The sequence below is a fragment of the Anser brachyrhynchus genome (assembly GCF_964034855.1).
Source record: "Anser brachyrhynchus genome assembly, chromosome: 3".
NCBI lineage: Eukaryota > Metazoa > Chordata > Aves > Anseriformes > Anatidae > Anser > Anser brachyrhynchus.
Window position 1 is genome coordinate 113,363,367 of NC_137696.1, and position 26,321 is coordinate 113,389,687.

General features: G+C 37.1%; 1 long non-coding RNA gene across 1 annotated transcript in view; it reads right to left on the reverse strand.

Annotated features, from left to right (window-relative positions):
- LOC308191414 overlaps positions 1-24,133 on the reverse strand; it is a 110,984-nt gene extending 86,851 nt beyond the window's left edge. Inside the window, exons 1-3 of the long non-coding RNA XR_013947961.1 lie at positions 23,378-24,133; positions 21,937-22,098; positions 21,787-21,853 (exon numbers count right to left, since the gene is read on the reverse strand). This is a non-coding gene — a long non-coding RNA (uncharacterized lncRNA). The remainder of the gene's footprint in view (positions 1-21,786; positions 21,854-21,936; positions 22,099-23,377) is intronic.
- Positions 24,134-26,321: the final 2,188 nt, after the last annotated feature.

Below are 26,321 nucleotides of genomic sequence, written 5' to 3' on the forward strand. Positions count from 1 at the left end.
AAAGAAAGAAAGAAAGAAAGAAAGAAAGAAAGAAAGAAAGAAAGAAAAAAAGAAAGAAAAAGAAAGAAAGAAAGAAAGAAAGAAAGAAAGAAAGAAAGAAAGAAAGAAAGAAAGAAAGAAAGAAAGAAAGAAAGAAAGAAAAAGAAAGGAAGGAAGGAAGGAAGGAAGGAAGGAAGGAAGGAAGGAAGGAAGGAAGGAAGGAAGGAAGGAAGGAAAGAGAGAAGAGTTTTTTAACTATGAAAATAATTAATGATTAGCAAATTTACTTAGAAATGTGTTAAATTTACCACCTAACGTGAAGAGCCAGTTGTAAATGTTCCAGTGACTGCTGATCTCTAGATCTGTTAATTTAAACAACAGATATCAAATTAAAAGACTTGGAGAAAGAAAGAACATTTATTAAAAATTAAATTCAAGTGAACAGAGGAAGTGGTAAAGCCTGATAGCTGAGCAAATGTCACTAAAACTGAATTAGGAAGACAACAGGAAAATACATCAATAAACTGTAGAAATTGATGTGGGTGATCATGTCAAATGCAAATGGTTCAGATTTTTCTCCTCCACTTAGAGTAAAGGGAATGTTAATGCTGCCTTCCCTGGTTTTGCACTGGCTTGCCTTCATTCTCTCATGGATTGCATAGTACAAAATGAGAATTTCCTGAGGGGAATAGCTTAATAATATAAATGACAGAGAGCTCGCCTGCAGGAGGGAAGAGTAGGGAGTTTTCCCATAACCTTTTGTAGAAACATGAATTTATAAGGTAAATAGTCTTTAGGAGCTTAATCCTTATGAAAATTAAGGTAACTAGATGTTTGTGCTTCTGATAAGCACTGAGATGTGAATAAGCCTTGGTTCTTACATAAAACACATAGGAAGTATATGCCATTCTCTTTTTCATGTGCTTGCTTCCATTCAGACATCTTTAATGTCCTATTAGATGATTCTGAAAAAAAAATGAGATAATTTACCACGGCATAATACTCTGGAGGGACCATTTCAAAGGGGTCAGTGATAAATAATGCATAGTATCAATAGCTGTGACTGAAAAATGAGTCACTGTTTTTAACTGTAATATGCATCTAACCTAGAAGTATTGTCTTGCCTATCCAGTTCGTCTATGCATCTCATTCATATTTTCACACATGTTGGGAACTATAGCGTGGCATATTAGAGTTATGTAGCTATGTTTATGAAAAACCTTCTATCTTTTTATAAATAAAGACCAAGACCCATATGTAAGCCAGTAAACACTTTCTGATGTTCAAGAACTGCAATGATTTTCTAAATATGTCATAAATTAACATCTCCCTGCAGTTCACTGAGATGTGCATCAGTGTGATGTGTGCCTTGGGAAAGGTCACTCACATGGCTGTAATAATGGAAATAATCTTGGCCTACTCTGACGTGCAGAAAGGACGTTTACTAGGGTTGTTCTGTATGAAACACTCGTTAGTTGGCTCTACATTGTAACAAGCCAATGATCAGTGAAGAGGTAAATCATATGCTGAAAATCCTAAAGCCACAGAGATTTAGTTAAACAAACAATAATATATGTGTGATGTATGTACACAAATGGCATAACTTCTAAGGAAATAGCGCCTTCAATATTGATGAATAAGTGATTTGTTAGTTGGTATATTGTAAAGATTGTTTAGGAAAAGGGATTATCCCTAGTAACAGTGGTGGCTCAGTAATGCCAAATTGAAATCAGTCCTAGAATGCCTGTTTTCTGTTAATAGAGTTATTATTCATCCACTGTTATCATTCCCAATTTGCTCTTCTTGAGCACTCATTCCCAATGTGTGACTTTGTTGCAATTTTATTTTAACTTCATATAGGCTCTGTTCCATTTGAAGGTTTTTCCACTATGGTTTTCAGGGCTGAACACAACCAATCAACTTAATACCACCCGGTAGTAACACAACTTTGAAATTATTATCTCCCAAGAAAAGCACAAACAGCAATGCATTTTATTACAGGACAGATCTGTACAGGACTCAATCAAGTATCTGTGGTCAAGGCTGGACCATGTAAAAACCCTGCACTTATACTATGGACTCTGTAGGTGTGGGAAATGGACTTGTTGCTTCTCTGCTTGCAGACATTGGGACCACCACAGTTACCAGACAAGAGAGAATCAACTGCTACAACAAATCTGAAATCAGCATATATATACTTCACACAGACTGTGTAAAATTACATAGTGGAGCTCAGTAAATGTGTTTTTTATGCCAGTAAAATTAAAATGTTGAAGAATAAAGAATATTAAGGCTAAGAACTCATGAATGACTTTGGTCTTGTGGAGAGCGAACAGATTTAGGAATCAGGAAAAAAGTTCAGTCCCCTTGCTGTTTGTGGGCATCGATATGTTTCTGAAAGTAAGCTCTTGAACTTATTTTATGCCAGTATTTTCCAGTTATAAAATAGAGATGTAACCTCCCAATGTTATGAGGCTTTATAAAAACAAATTCATTACATGTCATTTCTATACATGGCAATTTTAGTGTCACATAAGTAATCTCTTATGACAGGAAAGATAACGTAAGAATAAACTATGGAGATTTTTTCAGGGTTTTAGTTCTCTGTCTCACAAAGCATGAGTGGTGACACGGTCAAATGAGCAAATGTCTATTTCACTTATCTTCTTTTCAAAGTGGAAAAATAAATCACAGTCACAAAAAATAAATCACAGTCACAAGTTATTCCAAAAGTAGAATTTTTTTCTAATTGATTTAAAACACTGGCTTTCTAAACCTAAAAAGTTGCAAACAACATCTTCACTCTGATTTTCTTAAAAGAATTCTGCACCATATGTAAGCTGTTAGGCATCTGTTTTGTCCTTGTGTACATGTCAAATCATACTTCATTTCAGTCTTGATTGTCCTATTGTGGATCAAAGTCATGTTTTGCAAAAACGTAGGATGTCGAAGCTATGCTCACTTACAGCCTTGGTGTTAATTCCACCAAAATAATTTTTATCAACTTCCCTGCTTCAGCAAACAGCTGACATTTCTTTTGGAAAAATGAGCCACAATACTCCTGATCTGACGTCAACAAGCTGACAACCGGTTTATGACAGATGAAGCTGTGTATTCAGCTGATCATGGATGAAATGGGTGCTGTGCACTCAAACCACACGTAGCTTGGAAGTATAACAGAAGTTTTCACAATGGGAATAATTTTCTAGCCTTTCTACTCACATAATAATTTGGAGCTAGGCTCTGTAAAACCAATGATTTTGATGTTGAAATCAATGGATTTTAAAATATCAGTGTTGAATAAGTTGCACATCTGATATGCTTGTGCCAATTGGGATTTTTCTTGGGAATTAAGGTATTTTGATTGCATTTAATGTTACACTTCTCTGATAAATTTATTCACCTAGAACTTTCTTAGCTTTCTACAATCAAATATATAGAAGTAATTTATTTAATTTTCATTTTCTTTCTTTACTGAATATTAGGATATGTTTTGTTACTTTTGCTGTGTTTGAACTAGTTTAATTCCATGGAGGCAGCAGTATATTTTTGTTGTGGTAGGCCACAAAACAGGCTTTTGTTTAAGGGAAGTTCATTTTGTCATTGCAGTACTTCAGGTGGTAAAAATTGAAAATATTTTCTTAGGAATTAAATCATCTGCTTCTGCCTGGTCAGGTCTGGAAGGTCAAATTCTAAGTATGCCTGAAAGAGACACAAATGAACCTCATGCTTCCCCGTGTCTTTATACCTGATTTAAGGTCCATCCCAGTGATTTCATTAGAGTTTTATCTTCAGCCCTTGCTGTTCAATAAATTTTGATGCACCATCTAGGTGTAATTTCCTCTGCCAACGTTCAGGTTACACTGTGCATAGGGCTACACACCTTAATTTCCATATCATGGGCCCCAGCACTCATTAATGGCTTGCTGATTTGCTCTTTCATATATTGCAATTACTTAACGCTTCCCACATTTTTCTTCAGATGTAATCTTCATAATTTACTAAGTTACAATTGATTTCCTCTTACTTGTATAATGGACCTTGTTCTAACTCTTTTCCAGTCATCTTGAACTACCAGGAATACATGTTGCTTTTCAGGAAACTACCTAAGTAATGCAAGGAACTTCGCAGAGGAGATTAATTTTTCTCAGTAAATAAGAAGTAGGAGTAACAGATTAAGATTAATAGCTCCACAGTGCAAGTTCTGCCTGTCAGGGTGAGGGAGGTATACATTTATAAAGAGAACTTCCTACTTTCTGAAAACTTATGAAGTAATCAGCAGTCTTTTTTAAAAGTAATAACTGACATACTGTTAAAATTCAGATTTGTCGGAGGCCTCAAGGTCTAGGTACTTTTTCTGGATTTATAAATATATGAAAACTTTGTTTGTGCACTTGGCCAAAGATAATCTGCAGCTTAATACTGTGGAACAATTGGAAAAAAAATAAAATAAAAATGTGTGGCCGTTACTAGCTGAAAATCGTAAAGCTAGGACTAGCCAAAAGGTCTAGAGGTATATCTCAGAGGTGTTAGCAATAAAGGCAAGTTGCTCTTTGGTTTTGTTGGAAGCAATGAGTATAAACCTGGATCCTGAAATGGACCGATGTGTTTCTAAAAGGGTAGTTGTCTGCTTCTGAATGATAAATGTGATTTGATATTTTCTTTTCTTGACACAGTTCATTTGACAGAAATGGAGAACAGAAAATGTCCACACAAACATAGTCATTTACCTGGCCTCTAAACTGCATTGTGTGGGGCCCTGAATGTCACCTTATTCCATATCTTGAGCTATTTTCAAATTCAGAACCTCTGCAGGGTTAAGGATTACAATTCAAAAGGCAACAAAAGGTCTTTTATCCCCAGCATTACAGGACTGTCTAGATTCAGAAAATTGGGTTTAATGAATCTGCCTCCCACATTATGGAAAACTGTCCTATTATTTTTAATTTTAATTATTATTTTTGACAATATTCTCCTCCCACAGCAAAAATGACCTCAGTTTTACAGAGAACCAAGCACATAACCAAGCACACCATATGTGTGCTTGGACACCAGCTAATGGCATAGTTGCATAATAGCATAGTTGCATAAACAGGGCAGAGGGAGGAGGTCAGTCTGAGAACAAAAACTGATCTAAAGACTATGATCTTGTTTATGAACAGATTGATTCATGTAAATTCACTCAAAGTTGAGAATTGTTTAACGATTCTGTTATGCAAACAAATCTGCTATACACATTGTTTGCAAGCTCTCAGTGTAAGTTCTGAAACTGCATCCTACATGTCCTGCTATGGAAAGCACATGGCATAGCTTTGTTCCCTGGTTGGTTGATTTGGGATGTAGAAAGTGGTTTTGCTAGAGTATCTAGTGGTGGTTTTTTGTTTTGGTTTGGTTTTGATTTTTTTTTTCAATGGTTTCACTGCCAAAAAAAAAAAAAATTCTTGATATAAACAAATCACTGCAGCAAGCTCTAAATATTCATTAATGTGCATATAAAGAGTAGACTTTCTGTAAAATTGTGCTCTAAGCGTAAATGAAAGAGGTTTTAGATACATTACTTTTTTTTTTTTTTAATCTCTTTTACCCTTTTAATGAGGATTCGTTGTATTTGCTGTCAGTGTAGTTACTAACTTGCCTTACCAGATATATTTTACCTGTTCTCAGTTTCCAAAGTAATACACTCCATGTCTGGTTTTAGTCCCTTTTTTTTTTTTTTCCTACTTCCTACTTGAAATCCAGGTTTCAATAAAGACAAGATGTATAGGTTTAGGACACATAATGAATGTTAAAATTTAAACCTAGTTTGCTCATTCATGTACAAAGAAGGTACTGAGTACAGATAACACAAATATCATCTGTTCCTACATAAAATACTTATGACTCTACCTGAGTAGCTGCTAGCCATTGCTACTCAAATTAGGGACAAAATAGCACTGTCAGACTTTTTTTTTTTTTAATCTATAAATGAATCCACAGTGCTGATTTAGGTGTCTTTATATGCATATATCTATCCCCTAGTCCCATTGGCAAAATAGCCCTGGTGACTCATTAAAAAATTGTTCAGTATAAGTGTCCTAACACAATAAAAGGTGAAGGGCATCACAGAGTAAATTATTATAATACCTCTTGCTGTCTCTTACAGATAAACTGTGTTATGCCAGTCTGACTGGAGACAATTTTATTGTATTTGTACACAATTTTATATAAGAAAAGATGGCAGCAACTGAAAGATTTTCATAGAGGGAATAACTGGGCAGATAATGAAGGCAATAGATCATTAGCAATGCTAAGAAGACTCAAACAGTCTTTAGAGAAACAGCAGTTTCATACCAGAGTCTGAATGTATCTCAAATATCATGCTGACGTTTGCCACCAGTGAATTTCCCACACTGTGGGAGTTTTAAAGAATGACTTGTTGGTTTATTGGCCTTCTCAACACATGCATGCAGATCCAAACAGACAGATTCATTACATTTTTGCATATCCTTAATATTCTGAAGCCTTAGTATTCAAATATTGCAGTTCACAAGTTGGTAAGCATACAAATGCGACAAGGAGGGGAAGGACTGGTAGCACAGTCAAAACAGAAGTTACCAGAAAGGTCATTGTAGTCCAGCATGTTACAGTGAATCACAGAATAAATAAGGCATTCAGAACCAAGTGCTTTGTTCTGTAAATTAAGACATTTTAAAGGATCAAGTATGATTTTATATCTGCAAGTTACTTGACTAGGATTTTCGTTCTGTAATTTTTAATCAGTAGAGAGACCTGTCAGAAAGAATATCTTAAGCTTCTTTCTTTGCCCTGTTAAATCTTTGGTTGTGGAGAGATTTTAGTGCTGGAAAACTCTTCTTCAAATATTTCTCTTTCCTTTATGAAAAATAGTGTTCCTTGGTCATCGTGAATTATTATGGCCTACTGATCTAATCTTTAGAATATTATTTTAGGATGTGTACATGGAAAGCCTAGAGCCACCAACAGTACTGCAGCTGGGCAGAGTACTCTACCGAGTCACGTACTGTCACATACATCTGAAGATTATTAATTTCAGATTACCCTTCAAACTAGCTGTAGGCTGGTCAGCCCACTGATGCTTTCTCTCCCTGTATTATTCAGCAACAGCCTGGGATCTGTCCTCTGGGCTTCTTATTAAAAGAATATGCACACAGAACAGCCAAGCCATGATTAGTAGTAGATGCTAAAAGAGTTTCTCATAACAGATGAACAGAGCCTAAATATTTTGACCTGGTTGTTTGAAATTTTTGTATCAAAATGTCCTTTTCATTGAAAATGCCTATTTTGTTTGTTTGTTTTTCTTTTCCTGTGGTCTGTTTTCTGATTTATATTTTTTTAAATGAACTAATTGAAAAAATTAAAACGTAATTATTTAGATGAACATGCAGTAATATTTTGCTATATTTTGCTTTGTTTCCAACTCTTTTCTTTTTATATCTACCTTCCAATTTAAAAGACAATTTTCAAAATTTTTAAGTTTTTCCAATTTAAAAGACAGATGATGAGGAAGAGAGCTGTAAAAACTAAAATCTGAAAGATATGTACTAGTTAGTTTAAAAACTTCAAAATTGTTGTAGCGATGAGAACAAGAGGAAAAGATATTCCAGATAGTTAACATAATATATAAACTTCCAGAATTGTCTTCAATATAATGTCTTTTTATTATTATTATTATTATTTTACATTTGAAATAACTTTTTCAGGATAACAACGTCTGTCAGGAACAACCATGAAACTTTGGAACAGCAATGGCACAGATACCTGGAAATGAAATCCTTTTGAGGTTAATGCCTTTAATGCAGCCAATTCTATGTAGATCTATTATACACGTACACACAAAGAAGTATGCACTAGGAGATATCAGGTGGATTTATTTATACTATTTAAAGCAAGTTTTTTGCTACTTGGCTGTTAAGGATTGCCAGGGTTCCCTGAACTTGTAAATGGCTGTAGGAAACTTACACTGAAGGGCTTACAGGGCAGAGAGATAATGTCAGGGAAAGATGAACTGGTCACAGACAGCTCAGAAGATGAAAGAAAGATAACAACATGTAGATGGCTCTCCTGGATACTTATAAACAGATAAAGAACAAAGCAAGATATAAATCCATGGCAATCACGAACACAAGTTTCATTGTCCACTTCTAGAACTGGGTATCTCAAGGACATTCCTGTCTCAATGACTATTGCCATTTTGCTACAGCCAGAGCAGCCTGCTGTATGGCAATGTTATTTTGCTACTAATGCCAGTACCATTTTTCTTCATTTGATGTATTGGAGGTGAATACTAGGTGAGATTTTTCAACTTATTTAACCATGAGTTGTGAAGTTGGTTGACCTTTGACTGCTAAGTGTTGACAGGGTCCTGTGAACCCTGGAAATGATAGCATGATGTTATTTTACTGGTGAGGTGCAAACAGATAAAGAACAAAGTAGCACATAAATCAGCAGAACCAAATCAGTGCATGCCTACTCCACAATATTTGCAGGCAGAGAGGAAAAGGGATAAGCCAGGACTGTAGTGCACATTGGGAATCTGCAACCGTTACAAATTTGAAATAAAAAAAAGACCCTATTGCTTGAGGAAATACTCCAGAAACCAGGATTCATGTTTTACAGTGGTAAATGTAAAAGAAAGACATTCTTGTCACATCTGCATGATATTTTGATGTTCCATTTCTCGTGCAAGAAAGTTTCTGTGATCAGGGCCATGTTTCCTCAGATTGTTTATTTTTATTTTTTGAGATATATATGGATATATATATATATGGAATAGACCTCAACAATAAATAGTTCTGAAAAATTGAAGAGTTTTTTTCTTGATTCATTTTTTTCTTTTCTTTCCTTCTTTTTTTAATTTTTTTAAATTTTTTCTTCCCCCCTTCCCCCCCCCCCCCCCCCCCTTTTTTTTTTCAATTTGATTGGGGTTTCTGTACTAGCAACAAGGATTTAGAAAGCCTGGGAGACTGCCTTAAGCATGAGAAATGGCTGCATATTGCTTGAGCTGCTACAAAAAGCTGTATGCAGAATCCATGTTTAACGAAACACCTGCTTCAGTTTCAGGTGTCCAGCGACTTTGTAGTTTCATAGATTTGAACAAACAGCAATCAGCTACCACTAAATACCTGTTTCTTGATTCTCCATTCTAGAGACAGAAATAATTACATAGAAAAGGAGTTATTATTCCCTTCATTTCACAGGTGGTGAAACAGACTATGGGAAATAGTTGGTTGAGTATAACAAAGGCACCAAGGAAAATGCCAATACATTGATAAAAGTCAATAAAATCCTGAAGAATGGGCATGATGAAATGTTGTGTTAGAGACTGCCTCAGTGGTTGTCCTTTGCTCCTGGATGTATTTCATTTCTATTAAAACACCAGCAGGATCACAATACCTGAATCAGTACCCTTGGACACAACTTTCAAAGCATCTGATTGGCATCTAGGAGCATATTCCCATCAATATTCAATGGAATACAGTCATTTTATTGTCTCATTACTGAAAAATGTAATGCTATTTTCTCTCAAGGTTATTCTAGCCTTTCGTACATAGCCATGCCTATATTCTTACTTGGGTCACCCACTTGTCTGATCCCCAGAAAAGAAAAATAAAAATGTTCAGGCAAATCACGGTTGCTGTTTACAAAGTAAATTGTTTGTTCTTGCCTGAAGTTGTTTGCTGTTTTGGACATGGCCTGGAATAAACACTTCTTGCTTAGAATTTGTAAATACAGCTATTTGATTTATCAGATCTAAGAATTCCAAATATAAAACACATGATTCTTGTGCATAAGAGGGGAATATTTTTCTTATCAGGACAAATATAAAGATAATGAACATATTTTATGATCATGAAGCTGCAGAGCCACTGCACTTCTTTGGGGAAGTTGAATGACATATTTACTTATTTAATTATTTATTACCTTTATTTTTTCCATATTTTCCTTAACTGTGTTGTATGTGTCAAATCTCGAGAAAGCTTGGCCTCAGGATGAACGACCAATTTGGTCACTGAATTTTGAAAGTATGGGAACAGCTCCATAGCTTCAGGAATTTGATATAATATTAATGTAAACAATAATTTTTGTGAATATATTTATCATTTCCCAGTACATTTTTATGATATTTTTATTACTAGTTTTGGAGTAGCTGGGTAAATGTATGGGGCATGTATACATTTTTCCATATGTGGTTTTGCTATTGGGTGTGTTTTTTTTTCCACTGATTAAGACAAGAAACCTGAGAGAAGCCGAGTGGTCCATTGATCAAAATATTCATTTCCAAGAAGCCCCATACACCATACAATTGCACAGAAGGGAGAGTATATAAATCAGGCAACCACTTTCTGGTATTTCATCTTACGTATAAAGATTATTACTAGCAGAAAAGAAAAGTTACATACAGGACATGCAAGATACTGAGTTAATACCAAGATTCTGATTATTTTCCTGTCTTTCAGCATTACAACTTTTCTGCACCTGTTGAACTATGGAGTGCTATATTTCCCACCACCTGTCAACAACTACTGAATACGCCACCCAAGTGTTTATTCATCAGTGCTTTCAGTATTACTGCTGCTGTAAGCAGTAGGAGGAGAAAAGGTTGTTGGTATACATGGAAATAAAAACACTCTACTTGAATGGAACTTTTTCATCTTAATTACACTTCATTTTTCCTTTCCTTCACTGAGAGAAATCAGCCTGCTTCTGGCCAACATTGTGAACACAGGCATGAAATTCAAATATTAAGATGAAAAGTATCAATGAAATATTATATAACATAAAGTTTCAAGTTTCTTAATAAGTATCTTTCATATCTATTTCTTTTTAGAAGAGAAATTTTATGTGATGGGGAGCTAGTAATACAAGTGATATGTTAATTAATTTCTATTGTATCACCAACTAGGATCATCACTTATGAGCTGGAAGGCAGTGGCTACTAGCTCTTTACTAGGTACTGAACAAGACAAGAAGCCACATGTGAGTTAAGATGGGTGACAGGATGCACATCAAATTCAGATTGTGGCATGCACAATAAAGGCAAACAGTAGACATAAGCTGTGTCCTGTAAAGACACAAAACTAAGTGTGGCTTTGAATATTCCTCTCTGATGGACAGTTTTAAAAATCCTCTCTGGGATCATACACCTCCCTGTGTTTTCCATGCACTGTTGTAGTCCCTTGCCTCACCTTTGCCATTGTCACCAAAGGCAAAGACCTGCCTTTGAACAGTTCATGCCAGGGTTCAGTATCAAGATTCTGGACATCTGGTTGTTGTCTTACTTCTACGTAAACCGCAAATGTATTTCATTGCACAGAATGTTATCCTTTCTGCCCAGGCTCACTCCTCTGTATAAGCTGTGACTCCTCTGCAACAGTCAGAGCAAGGTGAATAACATCCACCTCCTTTCATTTCCCCACACTTCCATATCTGTCTTTCTCTGATAATTGTCATGGTCTGTTCTGTTTATTGTTGCACAGCTCAAAAAGGCAGTTTGTCACTGAAGCTCCTCCATTGTCTTTGGGGTTTCAGGCTGTGTTTAAGTGCTTCAGATTTGGCAGTAAAGAAAGAAATCCTGTCTGGCTCTCTCTGGTCAGCAACAATGCTCACAGCCAGCAACTGACTCAGTACCTCTACTTCCAGGCTTCCAAGATGAGTCAACAACCTCAGTTTTTGAGAATACTTTTTGATAGTTCAGGTTCTGACTCCGGATTATATCAAAACCACAACATTCCTTAGTATTTCTAGTGTTTAAGACCCTATTCTTTTCCCAGAAACACTAAAAAAAAAAAAAAAAACTGACTTTGTTTTAGCATTTACTCATAAAATGGAGATTTCTTCCATTAATAAATAAATATTTCCAGGTTTAGGATAACAAATACAATTCCTACTGGGAGATCTGATAATCGTTACAGGAACTAGGAAGTTAAATAGCTTATGAAAATGAAGTGTATATATATATATAATTGTAACAATTCCAGTTTGCATATGCATGTGATTCAGATCACATAGATAAATATTTAATAATTTCATCCTTTACTCATGTTGAAAAGGGCAGGCAAAAAAATCCTTGGAAGAACATGTGTTAATTTTGGAATCTTACCCACTCTGTATATTGTGAAAGAAGCTTTCTATATCCAATTTATTTTTCTATTGTGTGTGAGGAGTTAGTGGGGCATCTGATGCAGGACCCTATGTGTTGGCAGGGAGACAAGTGGGGAAGAGTTTTGTAAATGTGTTTTTAAAAGACTTTATTTATACCTCACTAATTGGCTCACAATATTTTATTAGTGACGTGAAGTTCAGATTATCTGTTCTAGTTCACTTGAGTTGTGAATCATTTAGTCAAAAACAAGCTAACATATTTCTGGATTAAAAAAAAAAAAAAAAGATTTTTCTGTTTTACCAGGATATTTTATGGTTCATGATTTGTTAGATTCTTTATAGGTGAGAATCAATACTAGTCTGTAGCTGATATAAATGTCATCAATACTTTCACTCTAGGGCAAGTATAACTCAGACAGATCACCAGAATAGTAATAATCTATTCTTAAAATATAGCAATGAAACAGCTGTTTGGATTGATCTTCAATAATCAAATGCAAAAATAATAAGTTTTGAGTTTCAAATAGTTTTGAATTTTAACGTAATGTTTTCATTGTAATTCTCATGTGTTCTATGACAATAACGCTACTGGTCCTTGCTGAAGTGTGTGTTGCAGTCAGTAAATGAGTTATTTTGCATGCACACGTAGCCATGGAAAAGTGGCATGCAAAATTCTTGAGAAGTGAGAGGGAATAAGAAAGTCCATACAAAAAGTTGTAGGTATTTACTTACATAGTTAAATACATCTATACAGGGAATTGTGGTTACATTACTTGGCACACAGATATACTAGTGAATCAAAACAATTCAAGAATTAATGAATAGCAGTAAGAATTTTTTATTCCACTTCATTGAGTGAGTCTCTAGGAAAGCACTGGAGGATGATGGACAGGATGTTTCTACTTTTAGCTTCCTTTAATTACTTCGAGTTCTAACTGATCCCTTGGATCAGCCCTATAATTTATTTAATATAATTTGTACTGCAGTGATAACTAGATCCCTCCCTTGAGATATGTGAATAAACCTGAAGTTTGTCTGCAGGATTACAAAGAGGTTTGAGATTTATTTTTCCATTAAAAGGAGGTTTATGTTGACCCAACATGTTTTTCAGTCCAGTGCTCCAGACATATTATTATCTGACCTGTCCTCTACCACCTAGGATCAATACCTGGAAAACTCTATGACTTTTAAGCCTTTACTTTTGCACCGTGAAAGATGTACTATATGGTTCAGAATGGCTTGTACTACGAATCAATTAGTCAACAAAACCCACAGTTTCCTGCTTCATAAACCATAGTCCCATGCATTGTTTCTGTATTAATCAACTTCTAATCAGGGAATAATAAACCTTGTGAATACATGAAACTCAAGACTAAAAAGATAAACATAAAAGTAACTTAAAAGCCTAAAAGCAATAGAAAAAATGCAAATCATAATATTCTTTGATAATGAGTTAAGATAAGATCTATTTCAGACAGAACTATATATATTAGCCTGAGCTATGTAATGAAAGCAGTATACGATGAGAAAAGATTCCTGGAAGAGTAGGTTAGAGCGCTCACCACATCTCAGTGCTCTCACCCCATTGAACACTCACACTGCATGCTTAGCCTGAGCCCAGGTTTCTGTCTGGGCTGTGCAAGTTATCAGAACTTCTTCCTCCCTTGGTGTTTATTTTGTTCTGTTATGATACATTTACTGGTATACAATATCTGGGACTGATCTGCAAATGAGAGACAGGGCCTCACATTGGACAGGTGAACAAAAACAAAACCACCAAGGAAACTCATTACAGACAAACTATTGCTGGCAGTTTCAATGATGGTGGTAAAGTCAGAGAGGCGACAGATTTAGACAACAGGGTCAAGCTTTCATCTGCAAACTCTGATCAAGTGTCAGAAGGTCCCAGATAACCTCCTTGACATCTGAGCAACAGGAACAGTATGTAAATGAAGCTTTCATCACGCACTGAAATTAGAATAAGCAATAATAAAAGTTTATTTAATATATTAGTGAACAGAGCCCACTAAAACCTCTCCTAAAGGTATTTTTGTCTGCATGTAACAGAGCATCCTTTCATTTATATAAAGATATCCTGATCTGATTTATCGTAGAATCATAGAATTAAAGAATGGTTTGGGTTGGAAGGGACCTTAAAGATCACCTGGTTCCAATCCCCCTGCCATGGGCAGGGACACCTCCCACTAGACCAAGCTGCTCAAAGGCCCATCCAACCTGACCTTGAACACGTCCAGGTATGGGGCATCCACAGCTTCTCTGGGCAAGCTCTTTCAGTGGTTCACCTCCCTCATAGTGAATAACTCCTTCCTAATGTCTAATCTAAATCTAAATCATTTACACTGTCTTCCCTTTACTACTTTGTCAAGGAAAAACAGCCTGTTCATGTACATATACAAGTAAGAAGGCCGTAGTGAGAATGAGATTTGCATCTCTGATGTTTGCTTCTGGAATAAATTATATCTGTTATAGTTGCACTCCCAAGTATATTTTTGAAACCTCTTCAGTGAGGCTGACCACAGACTTCTTTGGGTTATAGTTGAGGACTTTTGGATTCTTTTTTTTTTTTTTTTTTTAATCAATTACTTTATTTTAAAAATGTAGTTTATTTAAGTTCTAGGCTTAAACTTGGTTTATTTCACACAGAATAAATATAGAAGAAAATATTCCTCAGCTACCTTATAGGACAAATCCTCTACGGCTAGCCCTAATAACAGATTAAGTTTCTAAGACATTTTGCTAAGATTGAATATGACAGGTGTGGGTATAATTATAAGGAAGATAGCAACACATGATATCCTATGTATTGTATATCACTGCATACAATTGATACTAATGCTTATGACCTGTTAGTGAGACTTGTTTTGCTGAGTAATAAAATTGTTTTTCTATTTAGTGAGAAAAAAAAAAAAAAAAGAAAGAAAGCTGCAGTCGGTCAGCTGTGCCACCACACATGAAGATAGGTGGTGAAAGGTTGAAGTTTATTAGATTTGAAGTGCCTTCAGAGGCACACAATTTGTCCCCTTGGTTTATTTTGACAGCACTCTCATGATAGCAATCCATAGTTTATTTTATGTGTTATACATCTTTATTCCTCTCAGATCATGCACTCTGAAAGTTCTCTCCCTGCTGTTATCAGGTAAAAGATATTTGGCTTACCCTAGCCCTTTGGCCTAATGAAGACCCTTTTGTTTCCAGCAAGAAACTGAATTCATACATGGAATTTTAAGAACATCTCTCAAAAGATGAAACCCACTCATGGAACATTATAGGAAATAATTAATCATTCCACCTCTTGTATACAATCAATAACACTAAAAGACTGTCTTGTCATCTTATCAGGCTACATAGGTTTTAGCAGTTCCTTTATTAAGCCTGGAAAAGAAAGCAAGGAGAGAGGGATTCTTTGAACATCCAAACACCATGTCACACTGAGTGTGATCCTGACACTGCCCAGGGAACCTGCTATCCTTTGTTTACAGATGGATCTGTGATAACCCGACAGCTCAGATGGAAGGTCACCGTGGAGGACAAGCAGGGGTTTCTTTTCCATCATCCCTGAATCCTGGAAGTACAGGTTTTGACCACCCTGGCTATCCAGGCTCTCTGTTAAATTCTACTTTTCCTGCTGACAGAAATATGTGGAATGTGATCAGGAGATACTTTGGCAATTTGTCTTCTATTACAAGAGGGAGGAAGAGGAAAGGGTGAATAAAACTCTGTGAAACTACCTGAAGAAAATAATGCAGATATGAAACTTTACAGTTTTCTGACTGTCAGGCTACTTATTGTGATAGACCATTTTGAATATATATGTGCTTACATGCACTAGAAGGTGTAAAAAAATTTTAATACTACCTGTGATACCAGAACTGCACTAACTAGAGGTAATTAATGTTATTCCATTGACTTCAAGATGTCCAGGCCAACCTTTCATCCTCATTTAATGAGTCCATGGGTGTAACTATAAAACAGAATGGGTTTGTAGTTCCCTACTCAAAACAGCACTTGAGAAACATGTTAGAAATCGCCTTGTCAGCTTTGGTAAGACTTTACTGTCCTTCATGGAAAGGTCTCCAGAGAAGCAGTCACTTTTGGTAGACCAATCTTTGTTATCCTGATTCATCCATCAGGTGACAGTGACATAAACAGTTGCTTAAATGGAAGGTACAAAAACATCTTCAACAGCAATTATTGGATAATTTGCCTACAAAAGTTTCTTATTCTTTCCAATGTCTAGGAAGTGGTTTACATTTGCTTGTATAATGCCTTGGGCTTGCAATCTTTCCAGAATCCTGGGCCCACTAATAATCCTTAGTTATTATTGAATTTTATAACTAGTTGAACACTCTTTCCTTCAATATAGACTCAAAATATAGTTTATGGCTATACATGTTGTATAAATAAATTGCTGCCTTTTATCACTTCCTATCTGTTAGATAATGAATGCTTAAAGTGACACAGGGAAAAAAAATGTAGTCCGTCTGGCTTAAGTCCTCAACTTATTAACTTTTGACTTTTTGACATTTATCTGAAAATGTTTTTTATGGTTGTCTTTTGCACACATCTAAAGCATATCTTTTATGGTCACACTGTCTTGTCCAACCACCAACAAACAGTCACGTTACACAGTCTTATCAAGAAAACATTAATTTAAAGTTTGTTTGTTTATTTGTTTGTTTCCTTCAACATGTTTAATCTCTCCTAGAGTTAATTTTTCCTTCACTTTTGGTCTTTCTAAGGCATACTAGTAGCTATTAAAAGAATTACTGTAGCAAAGGAAAAAGTTATAACTTGAAAATTAGTGCGGATAATAAAGCCATAGGTTAATGCATTAGAACAGGTTTGCTAACAACAGCACAGAGATTTTGTTACTAGAATATTACTGTCAACATTCTTCTGAGTGTAGTAGTTTAGAAGAAATGCTGATGAAAAATGGATGTTTTATTACACTTGTGGACAAAAGGCCCATCCAAGGATCATTCTATCACCTGTCTTTGTGTGAAGAGGGAATTCAGCTAAGGAGCATATGTATATATATATATTATTAATCAAATTTTTAAATTTATGTTTGATGTAAGGAAAGAGTAGCAGATGTATTATATTTCAATTTCAACTGTATTTCAATTTCAGATGATATAAAATTCAAAAAACAACAATACTACCCAAATATTCCTCTTCAAACAAATCAGAAAGAAGAATCAAGAAGGAAGACTTATTTTACTGTGTTTAGAGGTAAACAATTTATTTTTAGAGAAAAGTTTCAAGTTTATTTTTTTCAGCAAGGACAAAACAGATGATATGAATGTACATGATGAAAAAAAAAAAAGGAAAACATGGGTTGTAGCTGGGGAGCTGGATGTTCCACTTCTTTTCTCGTTTCTCTTTTGTTTCAAATAATTTTTTCGATGTTACACATAGTGAGATGTAAAAACAGATTCAATGTAATAGACCAAGTATTTTTAATGAGGATAAAATAGCATGAAAGCAATCTTGTCTTGACATTCATGCCCTTGGCAAATATTCTGCTTAGCATCATGCCAGAGTCTGTTCTTATTTGTTATTTTTACGTAGGTGGCTTACCTGCTATACTTTTATTTTATGCAAGTTGCAGTAGATAAGTAAACAATTATTTATCATTAAAGGAGCGGTCCGTCCCCACGTGCCCAAAGATGAGCCGGCGTGGAAGAAGACCGGCCTGGCTCAACAGAGAGTTGCGGCTGGAGCTTAGCAGAAAAAAGAGGGTTTATAATCTTTGGAAAAAAGGGCGGGCCACTGAGGAGGACTACAAGGATGTAGCGAGGCTGTGCAGGGAGAAAATTAGAAAGGCCAAAGCTCATCTGGAGCTCAATCTGGCTACTGCCGTTAAAGACAACAAAAAATCCTTTTACAAATACATCAACGCGAAACGGAGGACTAGGGAGAATCTCCATCCTCTACTGGATGCGAGGGGAAACCTAGTTACTAAGGATGAGGAAAAGGCTGAGGTGCTTAATGCCGCCTTTGCCTCAGTCTTTAGCGGCAATACCGGTTGTTCTCCGGACACCCAGTGCCCTGAGCTGGTGGAAGGGGATGGGGAGCAGGATGTGGCCTTCGCTATCCATGAGGAAATGGTTGGCGACCTGCTACGGAGCTTGGATGTGCGCAAGTCGATGGGGCCTGATGGGATCCACCCGAGGGTACTGCGAGAACTGGCGGAGGAGCTGGCCGAGCCGCTTTCCATCATTTATCGGCAGTCCTGGCTATCGGGGGAGGTCCCGGTTGACTGGCGGCTAGCCAATGTGACGCCCATCTATAAGAAGGGCCGGAGGGCAGACCCGGGGAACTATAGGCCTGTCAGTTTGACCTCAGTGCCGGGGAAGCTCATGGAGCAGATTATCTTGAGGGTCATCACGCGGCACTTGCAGGGCAAGCAGGCGATCAGGCCCAGTCAGCATGGGTTTATGAAAGGCAGGTCCTGCTTGACGAACCTGATCTCCTTCTATGACCAAGTGACGCGCTTGGTGGATGAGGGAAAGGCTGTGGACGTGGTCTACCTTGACCTCAGTAAGGCTTTTGACACCGTTCCCCACAGCATTCTCCTCGAGAAACTGGCTGCTCGGGGCTTGGACTGGCGTACGCTTCGCTGGGTTAGAAACTGGCTGGATGGCCGGGCCCAGAGAGTTGTGGTGAATGGAGTCAAATCTGGTTGGAGGCCGGTCACTAGTGGAGTCCCCCAGGGCTCGGTACTGGGGCCGGTCCTCTTTAATATCTTTATTGATGATCTGGATGAGGGCGTCCAGTGCACCCTCAGTAAGTTTGCAGATGACACCAAGCTAAGTGCGTGTGTCGATCTGCTCGAGGGCAGGAAGGCTCTGCAGGAGGATCTGGATAGGCTGGAGCGATGGGCTGAGGTCAACTGTATGAAGTTCAACAAGGCCAAGTGCCGGGTCCTGCACCTGGGCTGCAACAACCCCAAGCAGAGCTACAGGCTGGGAGATGAGTGGCTGGAAAGCTGCCTGGCCGAGAAGGACCTGGGAGTATTGGTGGATAGTCGGCTGAATATGAGCCAGCACTGTGCCCAGGTGGCCAAGAAGGCCAACAGCATCCTGGCCTGTATAAGAAGCAGCGTGGCCAGCAGGGCTAGGGAAGTGATTGTGCCCCTGTACTCGGCTCTGGTGAGGCCGCACCTCGAGTACTGTGTTCAGCTTTGGGCCCCTCGCTACAGGAAGGACATGGACGTGCTCGAGCGAGTCCAGAGAAGGGCGACCAAGCTGGTGAGGGGTCTGGAGAACAAGTCTTACGAGGAGCGGCTGAGGGAGCTGGGCTTGTTCAGCCTGGAGAAGAGGAGGCTCAGGGGCGACCTCATCGCTCTCTACAGTTACCTGAAAGGAGGCTGTAGAGAGGTGGGGGTTGGTCTGTTCTCCCACGTGCCTAGTGACAGGACGAGGGGGAATGGGCTAAAGTTGCGCCAGGGGAGGTTTAGGTTGGATGTTAGGAAAAACTTCTTTACCGAAAGGGTTATTAAGCATTGGAACAGGCTGCCCAGGGAGGTGGTGGAGTCACCATCCCTGGAGGTCTTTAAAAGACGTTTAGATGTAGAGCTTAGGGATATGGTTTAGTGGAGTACTTAGTGTTAGGTCGGAGGTTGGACTCGATGATCTTGAGGTCTCTTCCAACCTAGAGAAATCTGTGAATCTGTGAATCTGTGATAAACATATATGTATTTAGCAAAAAAAAATGTGAAAGCTTATACATATTACTGTGTGTAAGTGCTCCATGATATGGAAGGTTTAAAACATTTAAACATATGTAATAACATTTCAAATTTATCATTAAAATAAAGAGAAGTTGGTCAGCAAGAACACGATTCATCTTCCTTAATTTTCAGTACATAAGGCAAAATATGGATTATCAAAATATAGTTTCTACAGGCACTGGAGAGAGACAGCAAATGAAATGTCATCCATTTTAAAATCTATTTTACTTACCACCTATGTTTCTCAGTATGTTGATTACCTGTGTGGGCACAACAGGCTTTGCAGTAAAACTAATAAATAACAAAAATAACACAATGTGCATAATTCTAGGAAACAGGCATGAGTTCAAAACAGCCAAAGTGTAGACAGCTGTTTATCAAGGTCAACATCACTGCACAGTCTTTGGGCTTTGGAGCCAGATTCTTCCACTAGCAACCACATGTGCAATTCCTTACATGGTAGGTTTCTGGTGACATATCAAAGCCTCTGTACAAAACAATGGCAAATTTACTGTTTTCCACCATCATAGTAATATCCATTCAAATCCAATAACCATAATTTACCTGCCAAAGCGTACATAGCACAGGCAGTACTTTGAATGGTGATTTATTCAAACAGTTGTTGTATACCCATCATATCTGTACTCTTTATCATAAAGCTTGAGTTGACCTTCAACTCATCTTAATTTGTGGACCCTGAGGATGTGGGATCTAATGGCAAGGTATTATTCAGCATAGGCTTAAGCCATTTCTTTTAAATGTTCTTTAAACCATAACTGAGGTTTTGATTTGGGTAGAGTTTCCCTGAGCTTGAAGGAAGTTCAGCAAAGAGATATTACAGCATAAAACTAAAAACACACAGCTAGAATGGAGTGCCAGATAATTGAGCATACCACACAAGAACATTTTTTTTCTGATCATTACTTTTATTTTTTTTTTTTTTTTAAACTCTGATTGACAAAAATTTAATGCCTGGAGTTTCTGTTTACTAGTCTAGTCATAAGAAAGTATTTTATTGGGAGAAACCTTGGGAACCTACAAATTTATTTTTTTTTTTCAGGCACTAGATTTGATACTGTTTCCTCTGATAAAATGTCATTGGCTTAACCTGTCTTTCTTCTATTTAATCACTTTCAGAGTCTCATTAGACCAAAAGGAAATAAGCCTTAAAACTCAAACCACATGCCACATTCAGAGAACACAACAACAACAACAACAACAAAAAACCTACAGACTGTATTCTTACTTACAACACTGGATGGTATCTCAGTAACAAAACAAAACAAAAAAAAAAGGTAGAAATACCCTTTTCAAATTGGAAAATGAATATGATTTCAAGGCTATGGCTCCTATTAATCTATACATAATGGGAGTTTTCAAGGATACCACACAAGTGAATTCTTGCCTTACAAGGACTTCCACCCATTTCATTAATAATAAGCCTGTTTTACTTGTAATCTTTTGAAATGAATATAAATACTACGACTACAATAAAGAAAAGCATGCATCATTCATCCTACATGGATAAATAAGTGGGTAGATAGACATAAAACTAATTTCAAAGTTTGACATATCTGAGTAAAACTGGTTATATTATGGGGGAATGCAAGACCCACCCATATAATGCATTCCTTATTGCATAACTATACAGAGAACTTATACAGAAACTCAGGCAACATCTGAAAATGCATACCCAGGCATTAATGTACAAAAGTTAGAGGACCATTTAAATGAGCACCCAGTTTTGAGCTCATGCCTAAGCCACATAGTTTTACAGAGGCCTCCACTGTTTTATAGTTCCCTTGATCTGTTTTTTTTTTTTTTTTTCCCCTGGTTGTCCTTCATTTTTCTCATCTGTTGCTTATGGAACTCTAACAACTGTAAGGAACCTTGGGGCTACTCAATTATTAGAAAAAATCCTTAGTACTTACCTGACCACCAGAGAGCTCAGGAAGGGTGTATTCAGGCAGATCTGTATGTAGTTCCATGCTGTATATACTAAGATATCACAATAACAAAATATATTAGAATTGCCTGATTTCCAGGTCTTTTTCTTGTCTTTGTTGTTCTGCTCTACTTACCGCTTTTGGTCCCTCTCACATTTTGATCAACCATCCTCTCAAATTTTATCTTCACTTAATTTCTGAAGAAGGTGGATATTCTTTTACGTTCCCATTAACTATTACACAGGGTCCCTTTGGATGTGTCTAAGCTGCAAAGTCATTTCTCAGCCATCAAAAGAACTGGAAAATCAAAGTCCAAAGTGAAGTTTAAGATCAGTGACATATTAATTCTCTCAGTTTGTAGATTTTTAAAATGTAGATATTATAAGCTGTTAATGTTTTTATCTAAACAACTAATTACAAAAGATTTGGCCTTAATAATTTCATGCTTAGAATAGCAGGGGTAGGGATGCTTCACACTGAACTTTGATATATTGATTTTTATATTAAGGCCTAGATTAATGCTCTTCTTAACTCATTTTAACATTATTATTATTAGTATTATTAATAGTAGTATTATTAGTAGTAGTATTAAAATAAAAATAATATTGTTAATTTATTTGCTCTGAGCAGTTAGAAAAAAAGAAAAAAAAAGAGGTTTGTTGGTTGTTGCAATTATGAAGCGATGTTAAAACTTTAAATCAAAAATTTATATTGTTTTCAGGTTTAAAAAGAAAATCAACCCCCCTCACCCCCCAAATCACATCCTTATTCAATGTTCCCTACTCCTTTCAGTTACTGCTTTTTTCCCAAGCCTCTCTCTGAGGCTTGCTGAGCACCTACGCACTCAGTCTGCATTGAGGTACCACTGACCCATGCACACTTTTGAGAAGATCTGGTCTGAACCCTGAAGATTTTATAGTTAGGATGGAACAAGTTTTTATTTTTTTTTCCTTTTAATAATAATAATAAAAAACCTCAACACACATGTATATGTTTATGTGTGTGACTATATGTGTAAAGGAAACAAGCATTAACTGTTTTCAAATACGTATTAATAGATCTATTTTCTGTTGACAATTTCAACAGATATAACACTTTTTGAAGAATATTTAATCAATTACAATAATGATCAGAATATTTCTCTCAATATTTTCAAAATGTGCAAATGACTTTGCTTTAAAAGACAATTAGCTCAAAACAAAAGAGGTGCACTCAGATATTGTCCTCGTGCTCTACTAAAATATTACTTCACCAGTAAAGGTTCAAGATAGGATTTAGACACTAGCTAGAAGGCGAGTGAGAAGGCAGGCTAATTTAACAGGACACATCACTGCTGTGTTCTTTAGGGCAGGCATCATTTCATGTACAAGGCAAAATGTCAATAGAAACATGTTACTATGCCACATTACACATGAAATCTAAGAGGTTTAGAGCCCCAGAATGTTTGGTATTCCTTTTAAGCCTGCATCTCCAAAAAAAAATGTTCTAAATCCCTCATGTTTATTTGAATAGATGTTGGCAGGATAATTAAATGCTCCCTTCAAACATCCTGTTGGAAATATTAAACAGTAATTACCTTCCTCAACTTGTTCCTTTTGTGAGAAGGGGAGCCACCTGACTGCCAGCTTTCGTTTGCCCTGACACAGATGCAAAAGCTCTGCTGCCTTTCTGATCTGTTCACACACTTTCTTCCCATGAGAAAGTAAGCACTGACTGAAACACAGTATTTTCTCCCAACTTGCACACACAACTGCTGCTTGTTTCAGAAAGATGTCAACTAATTTGAGCAACCTCTCCAAAGGGCTCTCCAAACAGAAATGTCTTTCATAAGTTTCCGGGTCAGCAGCCCTTAGTAACCCAGGATGACTATTCTAGTCCTGGAGGCACTGAAATAGTTCCATATAAATAGAAACAGTTTCTGTATCACATTGTTGCCTCAAGCACCCATTCAACACCTCCTTGCACATTAAAATATCTCTCCATGACACAACTTTACACAAAAGAGTGTCTTTGCCCATATGGTGTCTCTCTGATTTGTTGATTTTCTTTAGTCTGATCCTCTCATTTGCTGAAGCATTTATATCTTCTTGTGGGATGAAGCTTTAAATGGTCAGCACAAATAATGCATACAGAAGCCTTCTTCTCTTCTGTTTGCCAGCAGATGCTGAAGTCCCCAGTGCTTCATGAAGTATTTCTATTGTGTGGAGCTATTTGTAAAAGAAAAACAGCATCAGAAGTTTCTACACAACAATGACCTGTTCTCCTTCCCTTCCCTTCCCTTCCCTTCCCTTCCCTTCCCTTCCCTTCCCTTCCCTTCCCTTCCCTTCCCTTCCCTTCCCTTCCCTTCCCTTCCCTTCCCTTCCCTTCCCTTCCCTTCCCTTCCCTTCCCTTCCCTTCCCTTCCCTTCCCTTCCCTTCCCTTCCCTTCCCTTCCCTTCCCTTCCCTTCCCTTCCCTTCCCTTCCCTTCCCTTCCCTTCCCTTCCCTTCCCTTCCCTTCCCTTCCCTTCCCTTCCCTTCCCTTCCCTTCCCTTCCCTTCCCTTCCCTTCCCTTCCCTTCCCTTCCCTTCCCTTCCCTTCCCTTCCCTTCCCTTCCCTTCCCTTCCCTTCCCTTCCCTTCCCTTCCCTTCCCTTCCCTTCCCTTCCCCTTCCTCACAGACTGATTCTACTTCATCGTTATAATAATACTTTCCCTTAAGGATCTTGGGTCTAGTCCAATGTTCTTGGAGGTCAACATAATTCTTTTCAGTGACTTCTATGGACTTTTGACATACTGCATGCATTATTTGCTGTTCCAAAAGTATTTAGTACATATATATGACTGCTGTGGTTAGAAAGGATGGCAGACAAGATGGGTGGGAAAGAGGCTCTGCATTTTCAAATTAAGATAACTGTAACTAATCAGTCCAACATTTCTGCGCTTCTCTTAGTCCCCTTTTCCTTTGCGTCTAACTCACTAGACTCAATTGAGATTGAAGGGAGTTTTCCCATTTTGTTCAATACTGAATCTGGTGTTCATTCATCATCTAAATATAAGCATTGTAAACAGTTTATAAACCAATATGTAAATTGTTCAAAAATCATGAAAAGTGTTATCAATATGGTTTGATTTCCTATGTGTGCTGATTTTTGAATCAGTATTCAAAGCCTACTATCTACCTCTGCTTGTTAATAATGAAGTTAAATCAGGCAGGGTGTTCAAACAGAAGGGTATAAGTGCAAGTAGAAACAGATCCTTCAGAATGAAAATGTCTTCTCATAAGATTTCAGCACAATTTTTTGAAAAACAGCATTTTCCAAAGCACCTAAGAAACAGAATCAGGTCATTTGATTATTTCTGTAATGGACATTTGGAAAAACATTTTCTCTTAGAGGGAAGTAGTGAAAATGCCTTTTTTGTTGTTGGTGGTGTTTATTAACCAAGCAGAATCCCTGTTCTAAATTTCCATAACTAAGGACAACTAAGTCCCCAAAAGTCATACTGTGCCTTACCCAACAAGCTAAAGTGTATTTCTCAATTCTCTTCTGCAGCAACAAAAAATCATGAGTTCACATGAAGAGCACCGTTTTCAGTTTCATATCATTATCCTCATCATTATGTTGGACATACAAGTATTACACTGCCATGATAAACATGTGTGGGTAGGCTTTCCCTCTGGAGGTTTTCAAAAACACCAAATTTTTGCTTTGATCACAGTTCAGGATGAAGTTGTAAGGCTTCTAGTTGTGCCTAGCCGTTTGTATCACACCCACATTTTTGATTTTATGATCTTGATCTAAAATACTGCAAACAGATAAACCTTTATCATAGCAAATCCACCAGTTAGTCGATGCTCTTACAGAAATCAAAGAAATACTCTCCTTGCTTGTTTAAAACATCTTCCTGCTCTCCAGAAAATATCCTCCAAGAGGGTGTGTTCATGTGAGTGACAGAAGTGAATCAGTTTCCACACCAAGTTGCAACAAAATTCCACTTGATGAAACTAAATAACGTTTGTTAACTTCAAAATTCAGTGCCATCTTTTTGTTTAATCTGTGTTTCAGAACTATGAAAGAGGAACTGGGCATCTAGATGGTCAAGTATCTCGGCAATATATTTTAAGAAGGGTTGTGAATTTGGCTGTGCAAAAAAAATAATAATAATAAAAGAAAAACTTTTATATGTTTTAAATTATTCAGTAAAACAAACAATTCAGATTAAACTAAAGAAACTTAAATATATATATATTACAAAAGGGAAACACTAAAATCACATTCTTTCATTTGAAATAGAATGCTTCATTCATGCCCAGTGAAATGCTTGTTGAGAAAAATCAAGAAAAGGGGCTGGATTAATGAGTCTGCTGATCTCTCTTACCTCATCCGTCTGCAGCTAGAGAATTCACTGGGGTGTGTAATATCCTTCTTCCTCCTATCTTGCAGTGGAGAGTGCTAACTACAAGCCTTACAGCTCCAATTCCTTTTGTTGGACAGGCTACTTTTTGCATGGAACAGTAAAATTTTATTGTGCCAGGCATCAAAGA